Source organism: Neophocaena asiaeorientalis, unplaced genomic scaffold (assembly GCF_003031525.2).
Source record: "Neophocaena asiaeorientalis asiaeorientalis breed wild unplaced genomic scaffold, Neophocaena_asiaeorientalis_V1.1 scaffold256, whole genome shotgun sequence".
Taxonomy (NCBI): Eukaryota; Metazoa; Chordata; class Mammalia; order Artiodactyla; family Phocoenidae; genus Neophocaena; species Neophocaena asiaeorientalis.
In genome coordinates, this window is record NW_020185324.1 from 1,001,941 (window position 1) to 1,029,599 (window position 27,659).

General features: G+C 40.0%; 1 protein-coding gene across 1 annotated transcript in view; it reads right to left on the reverse strand.

The window, feature by feature from the left end:
• Nucleotides 1-27,659, reverse strand: part of PGM5 (phosphoglucomutase 5) — a 181,656-nt gene that overhangs the window by 98,917 nt on the left and 55,080 nt on the right. The gene's annotated exons all lie outside the window — the stretch shown is intronic.

Consider the following 27,659-nt stretch of genomic DNA (forward strand, 5'->3'; position numbering starts at 1 on the left):
TTTAAGAACTCTGGGTCCTTAATCAAAGATTGCAAACTCAAATGCCGCCACAGGCCACACAGGTTAAGCAACCAGTTGGACCTATGACACCAGAGAATTATGGGGACTGTGGTGAACTAGAAAGTCCATGTCTGCTAGGGGTAGCCTCCAGTAAGCTCCAAACAACTACTCCTATGCGGGAATGCAGGCCCAGTAGCACCAGAACTGCAATTATTCAATAAAACAATAACAATCTGGATTTTTATACAAAATCTACCAATTTTTAAATGGTAGCAAAGTAATTCAAAAATATAACTGCAGGGCATCCATTTGGTCTAGAGAGAAACTGGTAGCATTTCTATAAAGTAATTTGGTTTTGCATTATATAGTATGTGTGTGTGTGCATGCGTGTGTGTGTGTGTGTGTGTGTGTGTGTGTGTGTGTGTATTCCTTTGAAAAATTTGATGTCAGTCCTTGAATACCTGGAGATCCCCTACGTGTAGCCAAACTATTCATTGTTTGGAAACTTTGTGGCGCAGCAACATGTGTAAAGTATATTTACTTTGGAAAGAGATATTTACCAATTTATAGACTGTTGCCCATGAACTGGGCTCCCTGGGGTATTACTAAGAATTCCCTTTTCTTTAAGGCATATCATTTAATGGAACTTGCTAAGCTTCCTTTTCCCCCATTAAGAATATTTTTTAGCAAAGCCTCTTCTTTCAACAAGAACCTGGAGGAAATGAAGCAAGGGGAGGAAATTAGTAAAAGAAAGAAAAATCTCAGAAATTATTGAATTTATGTTGCCAAGAATTTTTAATTTGCAAGTTACTGAAGGGTATGTGACATGTCTCATTTGATTTTAATTTCAAAGTGATGTGACCTGATAGAGAAAATGAAGTGAAATGTATGCTACAAACATTTTTGTGTACAAACCAGTTCTCAGTTATTGTCACTACTAGAAAATCAGGAGTTAGTTATGCATAAATATGATACCATTTTTAATTTTAGTGAAGAAATTCATTAATAAAGATGAATTTACACTTAGTTCCAAGCTGGTTCACTTAACTGGTGAAAGCATATTGCTATCCAAACTGAAGTTAAACACCTGAATGTCAGGAAATATATCTGAGTACACAGTGTGGAGTAAAAAGATTGGGCCTTAGAGTCAAATAAAAGAGAATCCAAATTCCAGCCCCTTAACCTACTAGAATATGACCTTGAGCCTTGGTTTCTTCATCTGTAAAATGCAGTTAATAATGAAAGTTTTTAACTCGCTTTTCTGGTTTCAAGGAACAAAGTCTCAATTCAAGTTAACCTCAAATAATAGGGTAGGATTCTATGAGATGAAGTAGTCTATATACATTGCAGAATGAGAACACAGATATTTTGATCATGAGGCCAAGCTTTAAAAGAAATCCAGGAAACACTGAATAACCAGGCTTCACAAACATACGTTTTTCAAAAGCCAAGGAGGAGACATGGCTTGTCACCACCCTGACCCAGCTATTCCTTCTCACTGGCAGCATCATCTTCCATTCTATATGTTTTTTGGTTTTTGTTTTACTTTATCTTCTAGGTTCTGTTTTCTCATTACTCTGGGTCTGGCTTACCTCTAACTTCCACTCACTCATGACTGCCATAGCCCCACCAGATTCCTCTACCTTATGACCTAAAAGCTTCTGCTCCTGCTTAAGGAGGATTCCTACCTGGTTTAGTCACATTCACAGGACTAAATTCAAGATGACTAAAAAAAAGAATCTGATCGTGTTTTAATTTCCTGTTTATGAAGACCTTTTTCTCTATTTTAAGGGACACTGACCAATCTGTGAATAGGCCACATTTGAGCTGATCAGCCACCCTTGGCCTAATCTGTTATGGCTCAAATTCATTTAAAAGTCAAAGTAATATCACTCTTTGGCAAAATCTGTGATGCTCACTCACCCTGGTTAGGTTCCAACATCACAGAGAAATCAAAAATTCTAACACTACGTTTCAGACCTTTGGCTATCTAGCACATGGATTACTACAAACACTCTCTCACAGAGTAGGCGTAAATGTATCCCAGCAATGCAAATTCTAACCCATACCTGTGTTGGTCTGAACAGATTTCAAATCCACTTTGATATCTGCGGTATTAAACCAGGACTGTTTCCTTGAGGGACTCCTAAGAACTGGTGAGTAATATATTTTACAGGGGATGGTTCCAAACATCTGCAGACTTGTTCAGTTAAGTAAATAAAGAGTAAAATCCCCATCGTTCTACCTTTCCCCTTCTTTTGGCTCTGAGCCCTCAAAAAGCAGAAGGTTAAAAGAAACCAAAATAACATTTTTCCCAACCTCTTCATTTTATTTATGTATTTGATTTTTACAAGGTTCAGTGAGCAAAACATGGCCTTTAAACGAAAGATTACCATCACATGAGTGCTATATCTGACCTGGAACTTGATTCAAACCAAATCTGTTCATCGACCAACAGGTCAAATGTACCCGGTCCAAGTACTGGGGAATGTTTAAGAGCACACATAAACACACAGCCATCAAACTGACTTGAATTGGACAAAATAAACAAAATCTGGCCTAAATGGGAGTTTTTTCATACTGTCTCTCAGCTTTCAAAAAGCCCTGAAAGAAAAATTCACAGCTTGAATGTCTCAAAAGAATCCTCCAGCGGGTTAATGGATTTGTTTGCTAATCAAAGCTAAATCAGAAGGAACTTAAATTACCTTTGCTCTCGGCAATCTTTTAAAGAGGAGATTTTCATATTGGTTTGGGACTGTCCTACATAATTCTCTGAAATTGGGGAACATCAATTTATAAATGTAAAGGTTCACGAGCTACTGGAACTCAGAGATTGTCATCTGCTCCTCTTCCCTCATTTCACTGAGAGGAAGCCAACACAGAGGAGGGAAGAAGCAACTTGCTCAAAGTGCACGACTAGGGAATAGCAGCATTCAGATTAGAACCCATGCCTCTGGGGGCAAGTTTTTTCTTTGGAGAGGGGTGTTAATTCTGCAGCAGCAAGTACAACTTTGAAAGCATACTCTCTTTGACCTAGAAAGGACACTTTTAGGAGCCAATAGTATAGAAATACTAGTAAAATGTGCAACATATATATACCAGGATATCCACTGCACCATTGTTTGTAGAATGAAAAACTGAAAGCAACCTACATGTCCAACAATGGGTGAATTGTTGAGTATAAGATTCCATTATCACGCAATGGAATAAAACAGCTGTTAAAAACTGTACAGTATATTTAAATGTTCTGCCATGGATATTCGTGAAAAACTGTAAAGTGAAAAGGCAATTTTCAGATCAAAGAGCAAGTATGACCTCATTTTTTTGTTTGTTTAAAAAACAAATTAAAACTGTATGTGCATATGTGTGTTTGTGTGTGTGTGTATGTGTGTGCGTGTATGTACAATGTCTGGAAAGCCACACACCACAGTTTAAAGTGGTTATGTATAGAGAGAGGAATTTTAAAAAACAAAAAGCAACACAACACAAAGGCTCCAACAAGAATAACAGAATAATCTGAGAATATGTTAGTAACCTGAGGCAGACTGCATTCAGGAAAGGCACCTAGGCTGCAAACAGCTAACACGTGAGCAGTGTGAACTCCTAGGGGTGGACTGGATGGAAGGGGGTGGGACGTGGGGGGCGCAGCTTTGGCACTGCATTGATCTTCAGTAGCCACCACCACCCTTGCATTCTTTGATGTGAAAAATGACATTCTCTCCATCTTGTATAAAGTGCTTTTCAAACCTAAGTTTCATTCTCCCCAGCACTCGCCTTCCAGCCAGCTGCCTCCTTTATCTATTCCTAGAGGGAAATTCTGGAAAACCACAGCACAGAATCCTAGAAAATCCACCCTCCTTATGAGATGGAACAGACTCAGACTCTTAATAGTGCATTTTGCCCCTGTATCTGTTCTTCTTCTAGAAGAAGACTGTAAATATATTATCAGGGGTTTCTCTGAGCACACATTCCATTGCCACAGGCTTGAGAACTGTGGACAAGTTGCCTGTTATGGAAAGCTTAACCTAAGCTAAGTAAAGCAAGAGCTTTAATAGCTATATTAAATCCCTGTGTCCTTTTTTAAAATGCTTTTGAGACAGAGATGAAATTTATTATTATGTGAGTATTCCTAGCCTTACTCTGAACCTTGGAGGCCTCTGTTCCCCAGTAAAGATAATATTGTCTCTGCCTGCTTAGTGTCTCCTCTTTGCCTAGCCTCTAAAGAGATTTTTTTCTTATCTTGCCAACTTAATTGCTGGGTTCCTGTGACACAGAGTAAGAAGAATGGGAAGAAAGAGGAAGGACTAGAAAGACAGAATCCAAGAGGTAAAAGAAGAGTGGAGAGCACTGGGGAGTCATGGAAAAGAGAAAGTGGAGAAGAAGGCTCCAGGGGGTCTCCAACAATAAGGAAATGGAAGAACAGGGTTATGAGAATCTTAGGCAAGATCTGTACATTGGATCCCCTTTACCATGTTCTGAGAACTGCAAGCAAAATTTAGAATCACCGTTCATTTGCTTTTGGTTGTTTCTTTGAATGTCACAGTGCTCTGAGACTTACTCACGTAAGGCCAGAATTTATTCAGGATATAATACATTCCAGAGGAACAGGCAGGTATGATATTCATAGAACCGTATTTAAAAGAACCATGGTGAGAACCAATAAGGAAACAGTGGATTGAAACAATACTATAGAGCAAATGCACTTAACAGACATATATAGAACATTCCATCCAACATCAGCAGAATACACGTTCTACTCAACTGCACATGGAACATTTTCCAGGAAAGATCATATGTTAGGCCACAAAACAAGCCTAAACAAATTTAAGAAGACAGAAATTACATAAGTATCTTTTCTGACCACAATGGTATGAAATTAGAAATCAATAACAGGAGGAAAGCTGAAAAATTCACAAATCCATGGAAATTAAACAACACACTTCTGACAAACACTAAATCCAAGGAGAAAGAAAAAGGAAATTAAAAAATTATCTTGAGACAAATGAAAATGGAAGCAGAAAAAGCATTTTTAAGAGGAAAGTTTATAAACACATACACTAAGAAAAAAGAAAGTTCTCAAATAAACAACCGAACATTATACTCCAAGGAATTAGGGAAAAAAAAAAAAAAAAGCAGCCCAAAGCTAGCAGAAGGAGGGAAATGATAAAGATTAGAGCAGAAATAAATGAAATAGAGAAAAGGAAAACAATAGAAAAGATTAACAAAACTAAGAGTTGAGTCTCTGAAAAGATCAACAAAATTGATAAACCTTTAGCTAGACTCACCAAGAAAAAAGAAAGAGGAATCAAATAAATAAAATTATAAATGAAAGAGGAGACATTATCAGCTGATACCACAGAAATACAAAGGATCATAAGAGACTACTAGAAACAATTATTTGCCAGCAAATTGGACAAATTAGAAGAAGTGGATAAATTCCTAGAAGCATACAAACTACTGAGACTAAATCATGAAGAAACTGAAAACATGAACAGACCAATGAGTAAGGAGATTAAATCAGTAATCGAAAACCTCCCAACAAAGAAAAGCCCAGGACCAGATGGTTTCACTGGTGAATTCCACCAAACATTTAAAGAATTAATGTCAATCCTTTTCACATTCTTTCAAAAAGTTGAAGAGAATGGAACACTTCCAAACTCATTTTATGAGAACAGCATTATTCTGACATCAAAGCCAGATAAGGACACTACAAGAAAAGAAAACCACAAGCCAATATCCCTGATGAATATATAGATGCAAAAATTCTCAACAAAATAGTAGCAAACCAAATTCAACAGCACATTAAAAGGACCATGCACTTGATCAAGTGGGATTCATCCCTGGGACACAAGGATAGTCCAACATATGCAAATCAGTGTGATACATCCATTAATATAATGAAAGACAAAAATAATACAAACATCTCAGTTAGATGCAGAAAAAGCATTTGACAAAATTCAGCATCCATTCATAAAAAAACTCTTAACAGGGCTTCCCTGTGGTGGCGCAGTGGTTGAGAGTCTGCCTGCTGATGCAGGGGACACAGGTTCATGCCCTGGTCCAGGAATATCCCACATGCCGCAGAGCAGCTGGGCCCGTGAGCCATGGCCGCTGAGCCTGCGCGTCCAGAGCCTGTGCTCCACAACGGGAAGAGGTCACAACAGTGAGAGGCCCACGATACAGAAGAAACGCACCTCAACGTAATAAAGGTCACATATGCAAAGCCCACAATTAACATCACACTCAACAGTGAAAGGTTGAAAGCTTTTCCTCTAAGATGAGGAACAAGACAAGGGTGCCCATTCTCGCCACTCTAATTCAGCAGAGTAGTTGAAGTCTTAACCAGAGCAGTTGGGCAAAAAAAAAAGAAATAAAAGGCATCCAAATTAGAAAGGAAGAAGTAAAATTGTCTCTGTTTGCAGATGACATTATCTTAAATATAGGAAACCCTAAAGATTCCACCAAAAGACTCTATGAACTAATCAATGAATTCAATAAATTTGCAGGATACAAAATCAACAAACAAAAATCAATTGTGTTTCTAAACACTAACAATAAATTATCTGAAAAAAAATAAAGAAAACAATCCCATTTACAATTGCATCAAAAAGAAAAAACATCCTTATTTGTCAAATCTTAAAAAAAGAAATCATTGAAAGAGAGAGTAGATTGGTGGTTCCAGGGGTGCGTGGAGGGTTGAGGGAAATGGGTGAAGATAATCAAAGGGTACAAACATCCAGTTATAAGGCAAGTAAGTTCCAAGGATGTAACATACAGCATGGTGACTATAGTTAACAATACTGTGTTGTAGACTTATAAGTTGCTAAGAGAATAGATCTTACAAGTTCTCAGCATAAAAAAAAGGTAACTATGTGTGGTGATGGATGTGTTAACTAACCTTATTGTGATAATTATTTCTCAATATATCTGTCTATCAAATCATCACATGGTGTACCTTAAACTTACACAATGTTATATGTCAATTATATCTCTATAAAGCTGGAGGGGAAAAAAAACCAGCCATGGAGTAAAATTCATTGCAAAAACTATTTACTGAGAAAATTTAAATATCTGACGCTTATGTGCATATTATGATTGATTATCCTAATTTCAAAAGACAAAGGACTTGAATAATATTCTAATTAGAAAAGAACAATCATCTAGAAGTTTTCAAACTTTCTGGCTGTCTTTATTTCTGACCATAAAAGAGACAAGATATGGAGAACTCAAGTATATACACATACAGGTATGGGAAAGGAAATCTGAGATTTCCCTTAAAATGAGAAAGTTGAAGCCATTTTTACACCTGGAAACAAGGGTTAAAAGTCCTCAAATTAGAAATAACATCCAAGGAAATTTGATTCCTGAGAAGTTGATGGATGAATTTAACGTCATTGGGTTTTGAGAAAATCAGGACTAAATAAGGAAATTAGAATCTGTGAAGGTCAGTGAGGAAAGTATATAAATGCTCTCTTAATTTTTCTCTAAATTATTTACCTCTTATATTAATGATATGCTAGAAGAGATTAAAAACAATGAAAATATCTGTAAGTAGAATTTATTTTAATAGAGTAAACATTCTGGAAAGGAAAAGCATGAAATGTATTAATTTGATTATCCATGAGACATGGAGCAGTGCAGGCCCAGCTCAGGACTATTGCTCATGCACATCCACTGCAAGCACAAGAAATGGAATAAGAAACAAAACTGTAACAGCCACTCTAATCTGGGCTGGAAAATTCAACTTGTAGAATGATGACAAATATCTCAAGGTTAAATTTCAAAACTGTAGAGAAGACAAATGGAAACTGTATATTTCCAAAAGTATTCATTTTTGAGAGTTATTTCAATAATGTATGCTTATTTTGCAGAGTATTTCTACATTTCAAATGATATATCTCAGGATAACAACAGAAGGTTTTCAATTGGGTTTTGCCTTTCAAATAAAGCCGAAGGGTGTTAAGTGAATAAAAGCAAATAATAACCAACCTCAGGTACCCAGAAACTGCTCCTCCCCCCAGCAATAACAACACTGAGTCCTATTCTAAATCACTGGCATTCTTCCCTGTGTAACAGGATCATGACGTTCAAGTCCATCCCTGGCTGTTGTTCAAAGGATGAGTGTGGAAGATAGGATAAAAAGAAACTGTCTTCAATTGCAACAACATAGATTATCTCTCAAAGAATTCAGAACTGTGATAGCCATTAAACTCTGGGATGGAGGCCTGAGTAAAACTGTGGCCTGTTCTTCTCCAGATGCTGGGACAAATAGGATGAGTACTCTTTAATCCAAGACTGTGTAATTCCTAGGAAACAATGAAAAACTGTATTTGGGGGAAATTTTTTACCATATTTCATTCCAAACATGTTTTATACTATTTCATTCCAAAATATACTTGTTTCATTTAACTTCCAAAAATACTGACCATGAACATTGTCAAGCAGTGAGTTTTGTCTTTTGTGGGATATAAGAGCAACAAATACTTCTTGAAGGGAGAGTATTAACTGGCAATTTGGATGAACTCTTTGAGGTAAGATTGTGTTTTAAGAAACTTGTGTTAGCAGGAAGTGCAGTTAAGTGTCACTCTACTGCTTTAAAATCTGAATTGATTGGTTTTATTGGCTGATTGATTGATTTTGTTGGTTGGTTTTGTTAGCTGGTTAGATGGTTGGTTGATTATTTTTAACAATTGATTGTATTTACTCTTGCAGAAATTAAGAAAATGGAAACTCCCCACAGCAGGCATGCATTTAGTTTAATTAGTGTTCTGTCTCATTTCAGAGGCAGAGCATTAATATTTTCTTGAGACCCTTAAGGTGACAATGGAAACTAATGTATACTAAAAGCCTATCATGTGCTAGGAACTATTCTAAATGTTTTTTTTTTTAACATCTTTATTGGAGTATAATTGCTTTACATTGTTGTGTTAGTTGCTGTTGTACAACAAAGTGAATCAGCTATATGTATACATATATCCCCACATCCCCTCCCTCTTGCGTCTCCCTCCCACCCTCCCTATCCCACCCCTCTAAGTGGTCACAAAGCACCAAGTTGATCTCCCTGTACTATGCGGCTGCTTCCCACTAGCATATATACACTTCCCATTTGGTACAAAGTGAGCCACTCTCTCACTTTGTCCCAGCTTACCCTTCCCCCTCCCCGTGTTCTCAAGTCCATTCTCTAGTAGATCTGCATCTTTATTCCCGTCCTGCCCCTAGGTTCTCCAGAACCTTTTTTTTTTCTTTTAGATTCTAAATATATGTGTTAGCATACAGTATTTGTTTTTCTCTTTCTGACTTACTTCACTCTGTATGACAGACTCTGGGTCGATCCACCTCACTACAAATAACTCAATTTAATTTCTTTTTATGGCTGAGTAATATTACATTGTATATATGTGCCACATCTTCTTTATCCATTCATCTGTCGATGGACACTTAGGTTGCTTCCACGTCCTGGCTATTGTAAATAGAGCTGCAATGAACATTGTGGTACATGTCTCTTTTTGAATTATGGTTTTCTCAGGGTATATGCCCAGTAGTGGGATTGCTGGGTCATATAGCAGTTCTATTTTTAGTTTCTTAAGGAACCTCCATACTGTTCTCCACAGTGGCTGTATCAATCTACATTCCCACCAACAGTGCAAGAGGGTTCCCTTTTCTCCACACTCTCTCCAGCATTTATTGTTTGCAGATTTTTTGATGATGGCCATCCTGACCAGTGTCAGGTGATACCTCATTGTAGCTCTGATTTGCACTTCTCTAATGATTAGTGATGTTGAGCATCCTTTCATGTGTTTGTTGGCACTCTGTATATCTTCTTTGGAGAAATGTCTATTTAGGTCTTCTGTCCATTTTTGGATTGGGTTGTTTGGTTGTTTTTTTATATTGAGCTGCATGAGCTGCTTGTAAATTTTGGAGATTAATCCTTTCTCAGTTGCTTCATTTGCAGACATTTTCTCCCATTCTGAGGGTTGTCTTTTCGTCTTGATTATGGTTTCCTTTGCTGTCCTAAAGCTTTTAAGTTTCATTAGGTCCCATTTGTTTATTTTTGTTTTTACTTCCATTTCTCTAGGAGGTGGGTCAAAAAAGATCTTGCTGTGATTTATGTCATAGAGTGTCTGCCTACATTTTCCTCTGAGAGTTTCATAGTGTCTGGCCTTAGGATTAGGTCTTTAATCCTAATTTTAATCCTAATCCTTTAATTTTGAGCTCATTTTTGTGTATGGTGTTAGGGAGTCTTCTAATTTCATTCCTTTACATGTAGCTGTCCAGTTTTCCTAGCACCGCTTGTTGAAGAGGCTGTCTTTTCTCCATTGTATATTCTTGCCTCCTTTATCAAAGATAAGGTGACCAGGGCTTCCCTGGTGGTGCAGTGGTTGGGAGTCCGCCTGCCGATGCAGGGGACACGGGTTCGGGCCCCGGTCCGGGAAGATCCCACATGCTGCAGAGCGGCTGGGCCTGTGAGCCACGGCTGCTGAGCCTGCGCGTCAGAGCCTGTGCTCCACAGTGGGAGAGGCCACAACAGTGAGAGGCCTGTGTACTGCAAAAAAAAAGATAAGGTGACCATATGAAACTGTGACCATAATCACAGTTTCAATTGCAGTGCTTGTGATTGGACTGTTAATATTTTCTATTTCCTCCTGGTTCAGTCTCAGAAGATTGTGCCTTTCTAAGAAACTGTCCATTTCTTCCAGGTTGGCCATTTAATTGGCATATAGTTGCTTGTAGTAATCTTTCATGATCCTTTGTATATCTGCAGTGTCAGTTGTTACTTCTTTTTCATTTCTAATTCTGTTGATTTGAGTCTTCTCCCATTTTTTCTTGATGAGTCCGGCTAATGGTTCATCAATTTTGTTTATCTTCTCAAAGAACCAGCTTTTAGTTTTATTGATCTTTGTTATAGTTTCCTTCATTTCTTTTACATTTATTTCTGATCTGATTTTTATGATTTCTTTCTTCTGCTAACTTTGGGGGGTTTTTGTTCTTCTTTCTCTAATTGCTTTAGGTAGTTTATTTGAGATTTTTCTTGTTCCTTGAGGTAGGAAATCTTTATTCTCCTCTGTGGTAGTTATTTCTACTGTTTTATCTTCCAGGTCCCTTAACTGTTCTTCTGCCTCAGTTATTCTGCTATTGATCCCTTCTAGAGAATTTTTAATTTCATTTATTTTGTTGTCCATCATTGTTTGTTTGCTCTTTAGTTCTTCTAGGTCCTTGTTAAACGTTTCTTGTATCTTCTCCATTCTATTTCCAAGATTTTGGTTCATCTTTACTATCATTACTCTGAATTTTTTTTCAGGTAGACTGCGTATTTCCTCTTCGTTTGTTTGGTCTGGTGGGTTTTTACCTTTCTCCTTCATCTGCTGCATATCTCTCTGTCTTCTCATTTTGCTTAACTTACTGTGTTTGGGGTCTCCTTTTTGCAGGCTGCAGGTTCGTAGTTCCCATTGTTTTTGGTGTCTGCCCCCAGTAGCTAAGGTTGGTTCTGTGGCTTGTGTAGGCTTCCTGGTTAAGGGGACTGGTGCCTGTGTTGTGGTGGATGAGGCTGGATCTTGTCTTTCTGGTGGGCAGGACCACGCCTGTTGGTGTGTTTTGGGGTGTCTGTGACCTTATTATGATTTTAGGCAGCCTCTCTGCTAATGGGTGTGGTTGTGTTCCTGTCTTGCTAGTCATTTGGCATGGGGTACCCAGCACTGTAGCTTGCTGGTCATTGAGTGGAGTTGGGTCTTAGCATTGAGATGGAGATCTCTGGGAGAACTCTCGCCGATTGATATTATGTGGGGCCAGGAGGTCTCTGGTGGTCCAATATCCTGAACTCGGCTCTCCTACCTCAGAGGCTCAGGCCTGACAGCCGGCCGTAGCACCAAGATCCTGTCAGCCCCACGGCTGGAGTGCCTTCAGAGTTGGAGAAGTTGCCCTGCAGTGGCTCTCCTTTTGCGCTGCGCATTAGAATCACCTGCTTCTTCCTTGTTTTGCTGCAAAGGCAGGGTTCCACAGAGAAAAACAGTAGCCTTGAAAATAGTCACAGCCCTGAGATGGCTTTCTTTTTTCCTTGGTGCTTAGTCGGGTTTCTCTTGCTCACAGGGGGGCTATGTGCAGAGGCCTCGTACCTGGCTCTTCCAACCCTAAATGTTTTAGATTATCATTTCATATAATACTTGCAGCAAGACTGGTATAATCCTTACAACAGAACAATTACTGAAGCAGACCCTAGAGTGTTTTATCCATATACCTTGAACCACTGGACAAACCTAAACTGAGACAATGTTCATCTTCATTTTGCATATGAGGAAAGCAAAGGACAGTACAGTTAGAAGATTTGTCCAAGACTACCCAGCTAGTAAGCAACGGAGTTGGCATTTGAACCCAGCCCTGCACCATGGATTCCACCTCCCCAGTTATGTGACAATGAGTCTATGCAGGAAATCTGAATTGTGGGGATCGTTCTCCAAAACACTCATACTCAGAGAAATTCCACCAGTTGCATCGGACTTCTGTGCATGTAAGGTTGCAGAATGTGAAAGACAGAGACAGCAACCTACAGGGGAAATTGGGTCTCCGGCAGCTGCTTTGAATTAGCATTAAGAGCCAACATTAAGCAGTGAGAAGCACAGAGCAGAGTGTCCTCTAACAGACACTCCTGGAAATCCTGATTCCACGCAGAATCACAAACTCCAGATCTATATTTCCATACTCCTGACAGGTTGTTAGCTTGCAGCCGAAACACAAGATGTGATCCTGGCTCAGGAGAAACAGGAATTAGCACACCTGCCTGAAAGCCAGGGGCAAAGCAAAGAATACGCACAGGTACTTTTGAAATAAGAGCTGAAATCAAAAAGTTTGAAAGCATTTGCTCATTAATATAAATTTGGGATAAAGAAATCATCTATGGGTGGTCAAAAGCAAATCAAACACCCACCAAACCTCTAACTACATCTGCACATATGCAATTGCCACCCATACCCCACGCAAGACAACTGTGCTAGATCCATCTCCCTTTTGACTTTTAAAACTTGCAGATCATTAATACTGTCTGAAACATAGAAAAACTGTTTAGTCCCAATTGGTTAAGTGACAATCTTGGGCAAATAACAACTTCGTGGTCAAATTAGAACATTAATAAATATTGTCAAATTGAGTTTCATCTGTATGTGAGGTCCAGTGCATTTATTTTTACCAAACTCTACAGATGACTGTACTACAAAGCATAATCAAGTGTATAATTTTTAGCCAAATTTGGGGAGCTCTTTAACAGAATACTATAAAAGGAAAGCCCCAATGTTCTATCTCATAAAGGGAACTCCAAGTCATTGCTCAATAGTGCGGATGTCCAATATGAAACAATCTGGGGTCTGAAAACCCTATCAGAGTTCCCTGAGGGTTTCCACAGAAAACAACAGTAATTAGAATTCTGGAACAGAGCTGCTGTCTTTGACAATCTCTGCCCTCAGAGTTCAAGCTGAGCCAACACTACAAGAGGCTTCAGAGTAGACCCAAGATTGGCTTTCAGCCAGCCTTCAATAAATTACAGAGACTCCTGAGGAATCAGTTGCAAAACAACGCAGAGTCTGAGGCCAAGGCAAACTTTTCCGAACTGTTTATCAATTTCTACTCCCCTTATCAAAGTTCTCCAGCAATAGGCAAGTGGCATACACATGATATTTAGACATGGACTTATTCATATACAAGTCAAAAGCTCCGCACTCTGATCCTCCCTGCATTGGCCAGAGACTCTCAGCATCCATGCCCACAGCAGGTGGCCGTGTGACGCTCAATAGGATCAAACAGGGATCTTCTGCTCCAGAGGGGATTTGGATACCCTCCCTAGCCCTGCTGTGTCAAGGAACTCTGTTTTCACATCCTGGCTCTTAGAGCACAGTCTGGAGTTCTCGGACACAAGATATGGCTATCAAGCAACACAGCAGAGGTCCCTTCTGTCATCTTAACCTCTGTAACAAGATCTTGCTTACAGAATGACCGATATTAGGGGGAGATGATTAAAATATTTGACCAGAGCAAGAGCCTTCCCTGAAATCATGTTACATGGGTCAGGCCCGCTCCACCCTTTAACCCCTTCTTGGGGAATTCGCAGACTGAAGACCAAAGTCTTCCACTCCCACTGGGAATTCTGCTCTTAGGGCAATAAGGCCACCTGTGCTGCATTTGCCTCTCTAGCTCCAGTTTCTAGCACCAGTGTCTGGCATTTTTAACAACTCTTTGATGAATGAATGTTTTGGCAAGTCAGGTGACGGTAAGGAGCCTATCCTGCATTAGCCATCTGCTTGGTTTATTTCCACTGAACAATCACTCATTGAGATCTTATGACAGGCCAGGCCCCACTAGGATGCAAAGATGATTAAGGCACAGTCCTGTCCCAGAAGACCAAGTAGTCTGGGGGGAGGCCTTATAGTTGAATCGTTTTGATAGAGTTTAAATATGGAAATACGGCCACCAAATGCAGATTCTGAATCCTGCTGGCTGCTTTCAAGAGGGCATTTAAGCATTCTGACATTCTAGGAAAGTTACCAAAGGGAGGGGTATTTGGATGAAGGGAAAAGCTCAAAAGACAGGATAGATTAAAAAATGTTCATTCACTTTGACTCCATAATCCCTCCTCTGGAACTAGTCCCAGAGCAATTGGTCAAAAAAAAAGCTTAAATGTACAAAGATGTTTTTCACCATATTATTATAATAGGGAACAACTGTAAACCATTTAAATGTCCATCACTAGAAGAAAAGCTAGTAAATTACAGCACAACATAATGTTAGATGTAAAAAGTAGAACACAAATTTGTATAAGGTACTGTGATTGGAACCATTTACACATAAACAAAGACCAGAAAGGAACTAAAAGTGATTACACAGATGTGTAAGGAACCTGAAAATTGCAAGCTGCTTTTACATATTCTCTTACTGGATACTCCCAACAACCCTGGGAAATAAGTAGTATGATTATGAAGCCACTTTTTTTTTTAATGCCTAAGGAATGGAGATCCGGAGGATAAATGACTTGTCCAAGGTCAGAAGAGAAAACTTAAAACACTAGAAAGACATCTACTCTCAAAGTCCTTCTTTCCATTATATTACTCTGTTTCTGGAAAATGCAAATCATTGTTGGGCTAGTATAGGTGAAATATGTGCTAGTTTTTAATTACCAATATACATCTTTAAACAATTTAAAGTGCTTTCAGTAGTAAATTTAATTTAAAAAATATATCCAGAGTAGCATAGCGGGGTTTCCCACATCAAATAACAGCAATAAACAACTTTGTTGAGAACCAGGAGGTGTTTCTTTTTTTATCTAAAACTGAAAATCAGGAAAATGAGAATCCTAGTCTTCTTTCAATACAATTCATCTTGATCCCAGTTGCAGAAAGCCACTTTGGGCGTCCCTTGTCATTTTTTGTGTCCTGGTTTTACTGCAGTGAAAGTTAAAACTCTGCTTTAATTTATAAGTCAATAAAAGTTGCTAAGGTGTTATCTTACTGTTTGACCAAGGAATACAATTGCTTCAAGATGGTTTCCCTCCCACATGCCAAGCAGACAATCTTTTAACCTGAATCTGCAACACTGAGCTGAACTCTATTAAAAATATTTCTGGAATTTAGGTATCTTAACTGCAAAACAGGACAATGCGTAGGATAGGCTTTGATTCAACCGCAGCATTCTCTGAGAGTATGCTCTTGATTTTCTCTCTCCACTATGTATATTAAGGAGTGTAATATCAAACACACATTTGCAAAATTCCAAGCCCACTTCCCTCTAAGATACACACACCATTGAAAGCTTCCACAACTCCTTTTATCAGCAAAGTACCTTGGAATCCGAGTTACTCTACACTTCACCTCTCTCCCTTTCATGGTGGATTGGATTGTCATGACATCATTAACCATATGGGACACTGTCACCATGAGCCTTGCCTGTCACCTTTTGAAAACAATGTAGCTATTTGGATGTTTCTACCATGTCATCAAGGGAGTTGCCTCTCTTGCCTTCCTCTTGCTCTTTTTTTTTCTCACTGCTGTAGAAGTAAGTTCTGATACTCTGGATTGTTCCTAAGCTTGTCCCTTTGCCTGCCAAGGGCAGAAAACAGCATGCGGTGACCTTGACTACAAGGAGCATACAGAAAAATCCTCAAAAAACAGATCTCTCATTAAAATTTAATCATTTATTTGGAGTAAGAAACTTCATTTTTTTAATGAACAGCAAATGAAATGAGATTTATATCAAATTTGCCTTGCTAGAAATACGTTTAATCACATAACAACATTAATTTCAGATAGAGAGGGAAGAAGGTCAATTTTGGACATCAGAAGACATGTCTGAGTAGGGAGGGCAACGTGAAATCAGAGTGTCAGATTTTGGAAGGGATCTTTAAAACCAAATATTTCAACCTCCCTCCTGTAAAATGTATGACAATGGAGCTGACTAGCTTCTGTGGGTTTCAGGGCTTCCATTTCAAGCATGTCCATTTAATTCCTTTGCAGAGCAGAATTAATAATTAAAGTTTCTCTTATATTGAGTTAAATTTTGTCTCTCCCTAAAACTTCTACCAGCATCTCCCCTCTGATTAAATACAGAAACCCATTGCTTTTCCACTTAGTGGCTTAGGTTAAGATTTCTCCCAAGTGGTTCCCAAGGAACTCTAGCTCCTAAGAGATGTTAATAGGTTCACCTGGGTTGGGGGTTCTTTTCTCAAATAAGTTTGGGAAAGACTGCATTCTTTACCCCTCTACCGAAGAATCACAGCAACCTGTTAAAGGCTGTGAAAAGTTTTTTTAAAAACAAACAAAACACTCTATTCTACCTTTATTTCCTCCCTTTTCAAACTTATTTTGCCTGTGGAACCCCTCTGCCTTGCTTTGGAACACCAATTAACACTTCTCACGAGCAGTGTTGTTGAGAAACACTGTGGGAATTACAAAGCTGAGTCTTGTCTTTGCTAAACATCTCCGGTTTTGTCAAGAGCTCCACACGGGAAAAATTTCAGACACTTCACACTCCTTGTTCATCATGAAGTCAGCGATGCCTGAAGGGCAGATCTGGGGAGGGAGGAGTGAGGAGTTCTGAAATGATGTTAGGAGAGAAATGGCCACAAACTGCATCTCCTTCTAATTTTGTCAAGGGACATGGCGGCAGTGATATCTGGATGAGTTTGAAAATAAAACTCAGCCTCCTCAAATTCAGCCCCATCTTCCCCATCTGGGTTAATTCTGTCTTCCCAATGCTGTCCTGTTTCCCTATCCACTTCCTGCTCCTCCCATGGCAAGGAGAGAAGAAAGAGAAGAAGGAGGTAGGATTATGTATCTGCACACCACACTTTGCCCGCTCCAAGTGTAGTGTAGAATTATTAATTATTCATGGAATGCTAATGGATCTCCAAGGACCTCAGCCCCTGAAGAAAAGGGAGAGTGAGAGAAATGGCCTGCCTGAAACTGTTACCATTCCCATATTATTCCTGATTCAAATCGTGACTGTGCAAAGCTTTGCAGCCCGGCTCCTTAGAGCCTTCTCCCTCTCAAAGAGGCTTTGCCACCCTAAGAGCTTTGCTACTCTTAAATTCAAATTATTGTGCATGTTTTTAAAATATGTTTACCTTTGCAGAATGTTTTTATACTATTACTGATTGTCCTATTAGTATGCTAATTTATTTTATTTCCTTTAATTATCTCATCTACATGTTTACTTTTTTTACTCTCCTAAATGGGCAAGAGGGAGCAACAGGGAATCTTGAGGATCACTGTGCTACCAAGGGGGGGAGTAGGGGAATTTCACCCCACTCTCATTATCTCCTTCAATCCCTCCCAATAATTTAACTAAACGTGAACAAAAACTGAGTCCTTACTGTGCAAATGGAGTTTCAAGACAATTTCTCTAGACCCCTTCCGAAAAGATTATGATGACTAAAACCCTCCTATACAGACATATTGGAACCAATTGATGTTAGTAAATACCTTGTCAAGTCATCAAATCATTATTTTATTCTTGTTGGGGATTTTTCCTCATACTTGTTCTGTCAAAAGTTAGGAGAATTACAGTAAGTTTTCTCACTTCTATGGAGTTTCTAAAAAAAATTATTGCATATTTAAGAATATGTATATATTTTGATGCTGATATTTAATACATAAATATTTATGAAAGCTATTTTAAAACTTATTGATCTTCATTACTTGAACGTTTTCTTACCTTGCTTTTTGCTCTTCTTTCTTTTTTTTCTCCTAATTTTTTATGTATCTTTGCCTCACAATTTACTTTTAAACATTTAAACTCCATTCCGAGAGTCTTTGTCCTTTAAAAAGATATATTAATTCATTTACATTTATAATCCATACATGCACACAAATCAGGGACTTCCTTCTGTCATCTTGCTCTGTACTTTCTGTACTTTACTGGTTGCTAACTCTGTCTACTGCTATAGTGCCTCAATTTTACTGCTTTATGTTTTCTTCAGTGATTTGGCAGGAGTATATCCCGTTCTTAATTCTATTTGTGGTTTATTCACTCAACACATATTTGTTGAGTACTTACAGTATGAAGGTACTGCACAACCTGCTTTAAACTTCAAAAAAATTATAATCAGTGTGCAATGTTTTAAAATAAGGTTAGGAGTAATTTCTTTTACACACTTATACTTTAAAAGTTTGGTGTTTTGGTCATTTAATCAACAGCCTTTAATTGCTCATTTTCATTTTTAATATGGATAATGTAAACTAAGTTAAAACTCATCACTTGACTCTCATACTTGTTCTGAACCTCAATACAGATGTTTAAGTCTTTTCCCAGATGTATCTGAAATGTTAAGATCTGAGGGACAAAAAAACAAATGTAGAACTGTCTAACTTTCTAAGATTCAAAGAATTCTTTACATGCTGTTTCAAGTGCCCTTTGAAATCGGAAAGCCCATTAATCACATAGTACAACACAGTACATCCCCAAGCCCTCCATGACTAAGAACCTGGGAAATTATATCCTATCCTTCATTTTTTTTTAACATCTTTATTGGGGTATAATTGCTTTACAATGGTGTGTTAGTTTCTGCTACTATCCTTAATTTTATACAGACACAATGACTCAAATATATAGGATAACATATAAGCAGAACTCAGAATCAATTGTATGTAAATGCAATATTGATGAACCCAGATTTAGATTACAACCTCTCTCAGCATGGTTTCTGTAAAATCAAGCTTGAGTTTTTATTTCATTCATGTTTATTACATGCCGATATAGCTCTTATCCCATTTTATAGACCCAAGCTGAGATCTGGCAAACTCAGGCAGCAGATATAAAATATCTGGTTGATTACTCTAAGTTTTAAAAAAGGATTTTAAGGGAAAAAACTTTTGTTAACTAAACTTTCAAAACATCTGCTCCAGAATATTAGATCCCAAACTTTGCTAAACTGCTTATTTTAACTAAGTCTTCAAGCAGATTCAGGGTACACTCAACACAGTACCCTGTTTTAAAATAGGGTAACCAAATTTACAGACCTATAAGTTTGCTAAATATTCGTTTAAAATTCTATATAATCTTTCTTCGCTACAAATTGCTGGTACCCGTGTCTTAATCTAATATCCACTTATGAAGCAAATATCTTGTATCAGCCAGGGTCCAATCAGGAAAGCAGAATCAACTCTAGGTATTTCAAGCAGTAGGAATTTAATATGGAGAATCAGCTACCCAGGAGCTGGAGGAGTAAGCAGCCAAACAGAAGAGAGTGAGACCACCAGAGATTTGCAATGTCAGGAAATGGTCACAACCTTCAGGGCTACAGGGGCAACAAGAGGATCCCAGACGCTGCAGCCATTCAAAAGGAACTAGCTCCTCACCTCTGGGGTGAGGTAGGAAGCTGGCAGTAGTCAGAGACCTAGGGAAATGTAGCTCCCTGAGATGTAGGGCCAAGGAGGGGAAAAGCAGTGAATGGATTTAATGCAAAAGTGAAGATGACCAGGACACAGGCACCCACATGTGTACATGTATGCACACACACACCCCCACACACACATGATTCATTCATCTATCTTTCCTCAGCTTTGCCTTCCAGAGAAGAAATCATCCATGACCAAAGCAGGAATCCCATGTTAATATAACTTCTTTCAAAGCTTCTATGATCATCATAATACCTTACACTTCTCTAACACTCCACTGTTTCATAGCACATTCAAAACCATCCATGCATTTTTATTTTAGTTTTTACAACCACCACATGAGGCAATTCATGTATTAACAGCCTCATTTTACAAATGAGGAAATTTAGGGAGATTAAGGTATCTAACTAGTACACTGCAGAGTTAGATCTAAGTCCTGGATTCTCCAGGCACCAAGAGCAGGCTCTTTATCGTCTGCCTACTGATGAGTGCCTGAAGGTCACAGGTGAGCAAAGTAAAATCTCTAGGCTTTAAGTCACCACATCTGGCCACACACTAAGAAATGAGGCTATATTAAGCTGATCACAGGCAATAGCCTCTCTTAATCAACTTTATGCTTCAAGTTACCCATTTTAAGAAAAATTCATCATGGCAATAATTTGTATGGCACAAAGTGCTCCCCATTTCCCCATGTGATATAATAACATTCATGAAATACATCATGGTACCTAACCCATGTCTAATCTGCAGGCATTGTAAGTGAATAAGCTCAAGGTCAGTGAGGTGGTTTTTTTTCCTCATGGATAATATGAATCTTGTGACCTACTGCATGAATTCAAAGAGATCCATTTCCTTCATTTGTACTCAAAATCACAGTTAGAGGACTTTTCTTCAGATGTGACCTATTTCTAACTATTTCCCTGACCCACAAAATCACAGACAACAAAGCAGCTCTGTCTCTGTTTGGAACACACCACACCTCAGAGGTTTGCTTCTGGGAGTAACAGAGTTTCAGGGTCTTCAGAGTCCCAGAGTGAGGGCTGGGCTATGCCTGCCACCAGTAAGGCAGGAATGGCCAATCCCATTAGATAGCTGGGATTCCTCCTGGTGTACCTTTGCACAAAGTGCTGGATGGTAACTTGATCTAGTCTGCAAGGCGTGACAGCTCCAAATACTGGAATCAAGGCACTTTCATGCATTTGGCAATTATTCTTAGCCGGGACTACAGATGAAAAGCAGCCGCGCCGTTCAGTACGGAGCATCACAACCTGATTGGAATCTGATTGTAACAGCAGGGCTAGCACTCGGCAGAACAAGGATTTCCAAACAATGTCAGGCCCTGACAGAATGCTCACAAGAGGGGAAAGGGCCATCTCAAAAAAGACACAAAGCCTACCCTAGTTGTGACCCCCAAAATTCTCTCATTTCTACCACGAAAGTGTTCCGTTTGGGCTCTGAGAATATGCAGAGGGCATGGTTCCCTATGGGTGACGGACATTTCCAGACTGGGAGCATTTAAATGCTACATAAAAAGAGCAGCGGGTACTGGTTCCCAAGAAATGCTTCTAAACAAAGCTAAGCGTTGGAGGAGGAGATGGTTTTGCAGAGGAGCTGTGGGAGCCTCCCGGGTCCTATGTCCTCTCCCAGATCCTCTCAAGTATGGCTTCATCCACCTCAGCTTCACAATGCCCAGCTGGGTCAGAAGCAATACCCACTCTGGCCCTGGCGGAAGCCAAATCACCCCAGGCAGGGCTCCACCTACAACCACTCTTCCCAAGCAGGGCGCCCTCCTCTGTCTGGATGCCTGGCTGGTGGTAGAAATGGAGGAGAAGGAACAGAGCTGAGGTCTGAGAGCTGATCATTAAATCTACGTGTGTTCTCAGACACAGAAAACAAACTTACGGTTACAAAAAGTGGGTGGGGGCGAGGGGTAAATTAGGAGTTTGGGGTTAACATACACATACTACTGTATATAAAATAGATAACCAACAAGGACCTACTGTAGAGCACAGGGAACTATACACACTACTGTGTATAAAGATAAGCAACAGGGACCTACTGTATAGCACAGGGAACTCTACTCAATATTCTGTAATAACCTATAAGGGAAAAGAATCTGAAAAAGCATAGATATATGTATATGTATGTGAATCACTTTGCTGTACCCCCGAAACTAACACAACATTGTAAATCAACTATACTTTGATAAAAAATAAAATAAAATTTAAAGATAAATTAATTTAAAAATTAAAATGTACTAATTAAGTAAAAAAAAAAAATCTACCTGTATTTTACTGCTTTGCCCATAAAATGTCCAGTGATGGGTGCTCCGCATATTTATGGAAAACTATGAGCAGCCACAAAGCTTGAAAACTTTAAGCAAAGCCCTCAAGACATTATCTGCTGTTCATCTTCTTCTCTCTCAGACAATTGAAAGTACACGGCATAGTGCCTGCATCTCCCTCCTAATTAAAGCAATCATAATATGCTATGGAACTGAGATCAATTGTGTGTTATAGTAAATCATACTAATTTCGTAAGTCTTCTTTAATCTGATTCTTTTCTGTCAAAATCCCAAAGCAGAGGTTTATTTCTACATACACCGTGGGAGGTGGGGGGAGGCACCTGGTGAAGTATTAAGTAAAAGCTACAGCCATTTTAAAACAGGCCACCAAATCCTTACCACCTTTTCTTTTTTCAGTCGACTCTTAGCTCACATAAGCCTGGTTCCTCAGGCTGTATCAACCTCCCTCCTGAACTTGCATCTCCCCACACCTCCTTCCTCCCTTGGACTCACACCTAAATCAAGAGGCTGTGGGCTGGCAGGAGGGGTCCAGGCACATGACCTGGAGGGAGGGGTCCTGAAGGCAAAGAGAAGAGGGTCCTGAAAGGGGTGCCAGCCACGCCCCACTCCCACCGGCCAGTTGCTAAAACCGAGTCCCATGGGCTCAGACGGGATTAGGTGAGATGCCATCCAAGGCACGGCACCTCGCAGGGCAGGCGCGTCAGGAGCAGTGAGTCATCTGCACAAAGAGCGGCGGCAAGGCGAGAGAAACAGAAGCAGCCTGCAGCGGCCACGCAGAGCCCGGTTCTCTTCTTTCCTGAACACAAGGTATCCTTTCTTTTATCGCCCTTTCAGTTCAGGACAAGCTATCAGTGACAGGGTCTGATTTCCAAAGCGCTTCTCTCTCACACCCTCAATGCAACAGGATGCCAACTAAAAGGTCTGTAAGCTAAAAATAAGACCACTTGTCTGTCAAGTCGAGCACAGGGCCCAGTGGGTTCAGAGCCTAGGAGGCCTTTGTCTAAGCCGAGGCAGAGTGGGAGGCGGCAGAAACCTCATGGGGCAAATTCTCAGGGGACTCCTTCCTCTGAGTTCACAGAGGTAAATATAAAAGCCTTCCAGTAGGTTTGCCCAGTGGAATGGGGCACTGGGGTTTGGCAGGCAGATCCGACCTCTGGAGTTCATATAAGCCGGAGATGCCTTTGGTCAAACTCAGCAAACAAAACGTGGGACCCTGCAAGCAGGTGAGTGTGAGGAGACCATAATCCAGGGATGTGACAGAGAGAAGAACAAAGCAGAGAGAGAGGCCCTCTGTGACCCTAAGAAAAACAGCTCTGGCTCTTGTCAGGACAGAAACAGAGCAAAAAAGGAGAGATCAAAGACGGGAGAATTAATCCCCTCTCTCCAGTGGTGTCAGAGAGGGCTTTGGTAACTGTCTCAAATGAAGTGTAAAATCCCACTACTGGGCACATACCCAGAGAAAACCATAATTCAAAAAAAGACAAGCACCCCAGTGTTCATTGCAGCACTATTTACAATAGCCAGGTCATGGAAGCAACCTAAATGCCCATCGACAGACGAATGGATAAACAAGATGTGGTACATATATATACAGTGGGATAGTACTCAGCCATAAAAAGGAATGAAATTGGGTCATTTGTAGACATGTGGATGGACCTAGAGAGTGTCATACAGAGTGAAGTAAGTCAGAAAGGGAAAAGCAGATATCACATAATAACGCGTATATGTGGAATCTAGAAAAATGGTACAGAGAAACCTGTGTGCAAAGCAGAAGTAGAGACAGAGACCTAAAGAACAAATGCATGGATACCAAGGAGGAAAGGGGTGGGGTGGGAGGAATTCGGAGACTGGGATTGACACATATACACTATTGATACTATGTATAAAACAGACAACTGATGGGAACATACTGTACAGCACGGGGAACTCTACTTAATGCTCTGTGGTAACCTAAATGGAAGGGAAGTCCAAAAGGGAGGGGATATCTCTATGTGTATGGCTGATTCATTCTGTTGTGCAGTGGAGGCTAACACAACATTGTCAAGAAACCATACTCCAATAAAAATTAACAAAAAAAAGAAGTGTAACAGGCAGGGAGCAGTTACTGCCAGAGGTTCCATAACACAGAAAGTGAAGTTCAAGTCCCTAAGAAGCCAGGGGCAGTGGAGAGACATGGTTCAACTGAGGCAGAGCTAAGAGGCTTTCCCTGGCTTCCTCCAAAGTCTGGCAGACACCATCAAATCCCGGGAAATGTGGGTGTCAACATTGAAGAAAAATCTTTCCTGATGGCCAGGAAAAGAAGGCAGGCCTCAGTGGCTACAGCTGAAGTCAATAGGTTTTGAAGACAGATTCTGACCCCGAATTTAGCAGCATCTATATGCTTTCAGCTTCTTCTTGCCTGATTAGGCATATAATGTACCTTTTCCAGCATTCATTTCATTTCTCAATACACCTTTGTGGTTAAAAATGCCTATCCTCTATTTTGGATATTGCCCTGAATGATGGAAATGAGAGGATGTGTGACCCAATGGTCCATGAAAAAAGTCATCCAGGTACTTGATCAAAATTCTCCACAAATGGAGATGTAGCACAAGCATTTCACTCTCCCGCCAGGGCCCAGGAGAGTACACTCCCTCATTCTTTGACTCTCACTGCTTCTTCCCAGAGGTCCCCCAGGTTTGGCAGAAATCTCGGAGTGAGTGAAGAGCTATCACATGTGCTTCTCAGCAGAAGTAGCCTGAAAGGCATAACCCACTGTCAAAGAAGGGACTCCAAATATAGTCTGTCTCACCGTTTTTTGACAAGGAAATCCTATTTCACAGGAACCTTCTGCTAAACCTAATTTAAAAGCTGTATCTACTTTATCCATCTTTGCAGCAGACAGTATAAAGACACTAGCAGGCCTGTATCCCGTCAAGAGGGTGGTTATCTTATCAGGATGGAGGACAGCAAGAGGATGGCTACTCATGGGACCCGAGCTTGCCCAGTCTTCACACCTCCCGTTGGTATTTGATCCTGTCTTTCCAGCCAACCTGTTGAACCCCGTGAGGAAAGAAAGAATCTGTCAACATTCAGAGCTGAGGAGGAAACAGCGTTTTTGAGATAAAATTCCCTTTGTGGCAGATGTATATTTTTCTAGCTTTATCTAGTTGTCTTTCCTCAACAGAGTCGCACAGCAGTAGATTTCATAAAATAACAAAATCACACGTAATCATGAAAGCTAGAAGCACCCCGCCTTTGAGATTTCCTGCTTAGAGGGGCCTGAGATAAAGTTCTAGAGCTGGGCACATTTCTGAGTTAACTCACCATAATTGTGTAAGGTTTCTCTGTGTGCCTTAATTTTCTCATTCCCTGCTTTTCATAAGCCCGGCACAAATAATTGGATCTGCATATTCGGGGAAATTTTAGGGCTTTAAAATATATCAATACCAAATGAGAAGAAAGAGAATAAATATTCCTGACGTCCTAGTTTGTGTTCCCCAGGAGCAGGCTCGAATCCTGAAGCAAGGATTCAAGTGCACACATTGATCTGTGGGGGAAGGAAGGAAGTGGAGAGAGCACAGGTCGGGAGAAGGGAAGTAAGACACAGAAGGGAAGAAAGTTAATAAAGGTTGGGTTCTCAAGCCAGTTATCACAGTAGGTGACTGAAACTTAATCCTGCAAAGATGCTCTAGGAACCTGTGAAAACACATGCCTCAGGATCCTGCTGAGGGGCAGGGGAGCTGGGGTATTTATACACCAACTCTCTTCGGGCACTCTTGCAGCAATCCCAACAGAGCCATCCATAACTCCCTGTGTGGACTCCGTTGGACTCAAAGTACTTCACCTAATATTTAATTTTTTCTTACTATTTCAGTGTGGGGTTTGTTGAAGACTGCGCAAAGTCACTGGCTAACCAATAATCAGATAGGCAGAGCATCTGTAGAAGGAATTCCTCAGATCTTACATCTTCCCAGAAGCATGCACAATTTATTTCAGACCTGATGGCAATTCCACTCTCTTTGAACTCTCCAGAGACAAACACCAACTTCACTGTTTTGAATGTCAGTTATTTTTGGACAGTGTCAGATACCAACTTTACTCTTTTGGATACTGAAAAATGAGGCAGTTTTCTCTGCAAACCAATTCGAATCCTACAGTAACAGCATCTTTAATTAACTCTAGGTGGTAATCCTGAAGGTGGGGGGTAGATGACAATCTCTAAAATGTTGTGAGTGTGAGTGGGTGTGAGTCTGTGTGTTTGCATTCTTGTTTCTGAGATATTTTGATATGTTTGGGGAGAATCCTCCTCCACAGGGAGCCATTCTTACTTCAGAGAGAGAAGGTGGTATAGAATGAAGGTTGAAAAGTGTGCACTCATCACTGAAACCCAGAACAGAAATGTGATGAGGGAGAGAAAACATCAAAAACGAAAGAGAGCGACATGAAGAGAGAGCCAGACAGGTTAGAAATGGTTTGCTTTAAATAAGAAGGATTCTCTCAAATAATGTCGCTTGTTATGTCCATATTCTGACAAATGGAACCACGTGTGCTGCCTGTGTCCAAACAGTCCTGATCTCAGGCCCAGCCCTGGCTTGAGAGATGGAACCCACACAGTCACGACAGGTTTCCTACCGCATCACTCATGTTGAGGTTGGAGCAGATGAAGGCAGATGTTTCCTGTCAAACTGTGAATCTCTCCCCAAAGAACACAGCAGTGTCCTCCATCTCTTCAAGCCACACATAAGACCAGGGGCCTCCATGCAGCCGGATTTCTCCTTAACCTCACTGTTCCATTTGCTAGACCAGTTATCCCTAAACAACATGCTCTGGAATTCTGTGTTCTTCTCATAAATGGAACACGGCACCAGTTTTATAAAAGGGAGAAACTATTAAGAGAATGGCCCCCGGAGCCAATTAGAGGAAATACAGTCTCTGACACGCAGCTGCCATGACTAGTTGACACTCTTGGCTTAAAAATACCTAACACCTTTAGGGGATGGAGGGGGCACCCAGAGCATGAGCCCTGAGATCTAGAAATTCCTGTGGAAATGGGTCCAATCAACAAAGTGTGATTTCATCAATTAAGGAAAACCCGGCCACTTGTGGAGAAAATTTGGCAACTCTGCAGCAGTGCACCCTTTCCTATTTTAGGAAATAGAGAACACTGAATAAACAGAACGTAGGAAATACGAGCATGTGATATTTGTCAGAATCACACTATAAATGTCTGTTGACTCCATGACTCTCAACTAAAGTACCAGGAAGCATAATATGCGTAAGGCTCACTTTCAGTTGCTAGAAACATTCTGATTGAGGGAAAGAATTTTCTTCAACAAACAATTCAGGAAAACTGAAGATTTAGATGAGGGAGGAAAAATCAGGTAGACTATGTTACTAAGTAATAATCACAGCAGTACCCACTGAGTGCTTATTCTCTGCTGATCACTTCACATGTATCATCCCATCTGAGTTGTACAACAACCTAACAAGGTTAAGTACTCTAC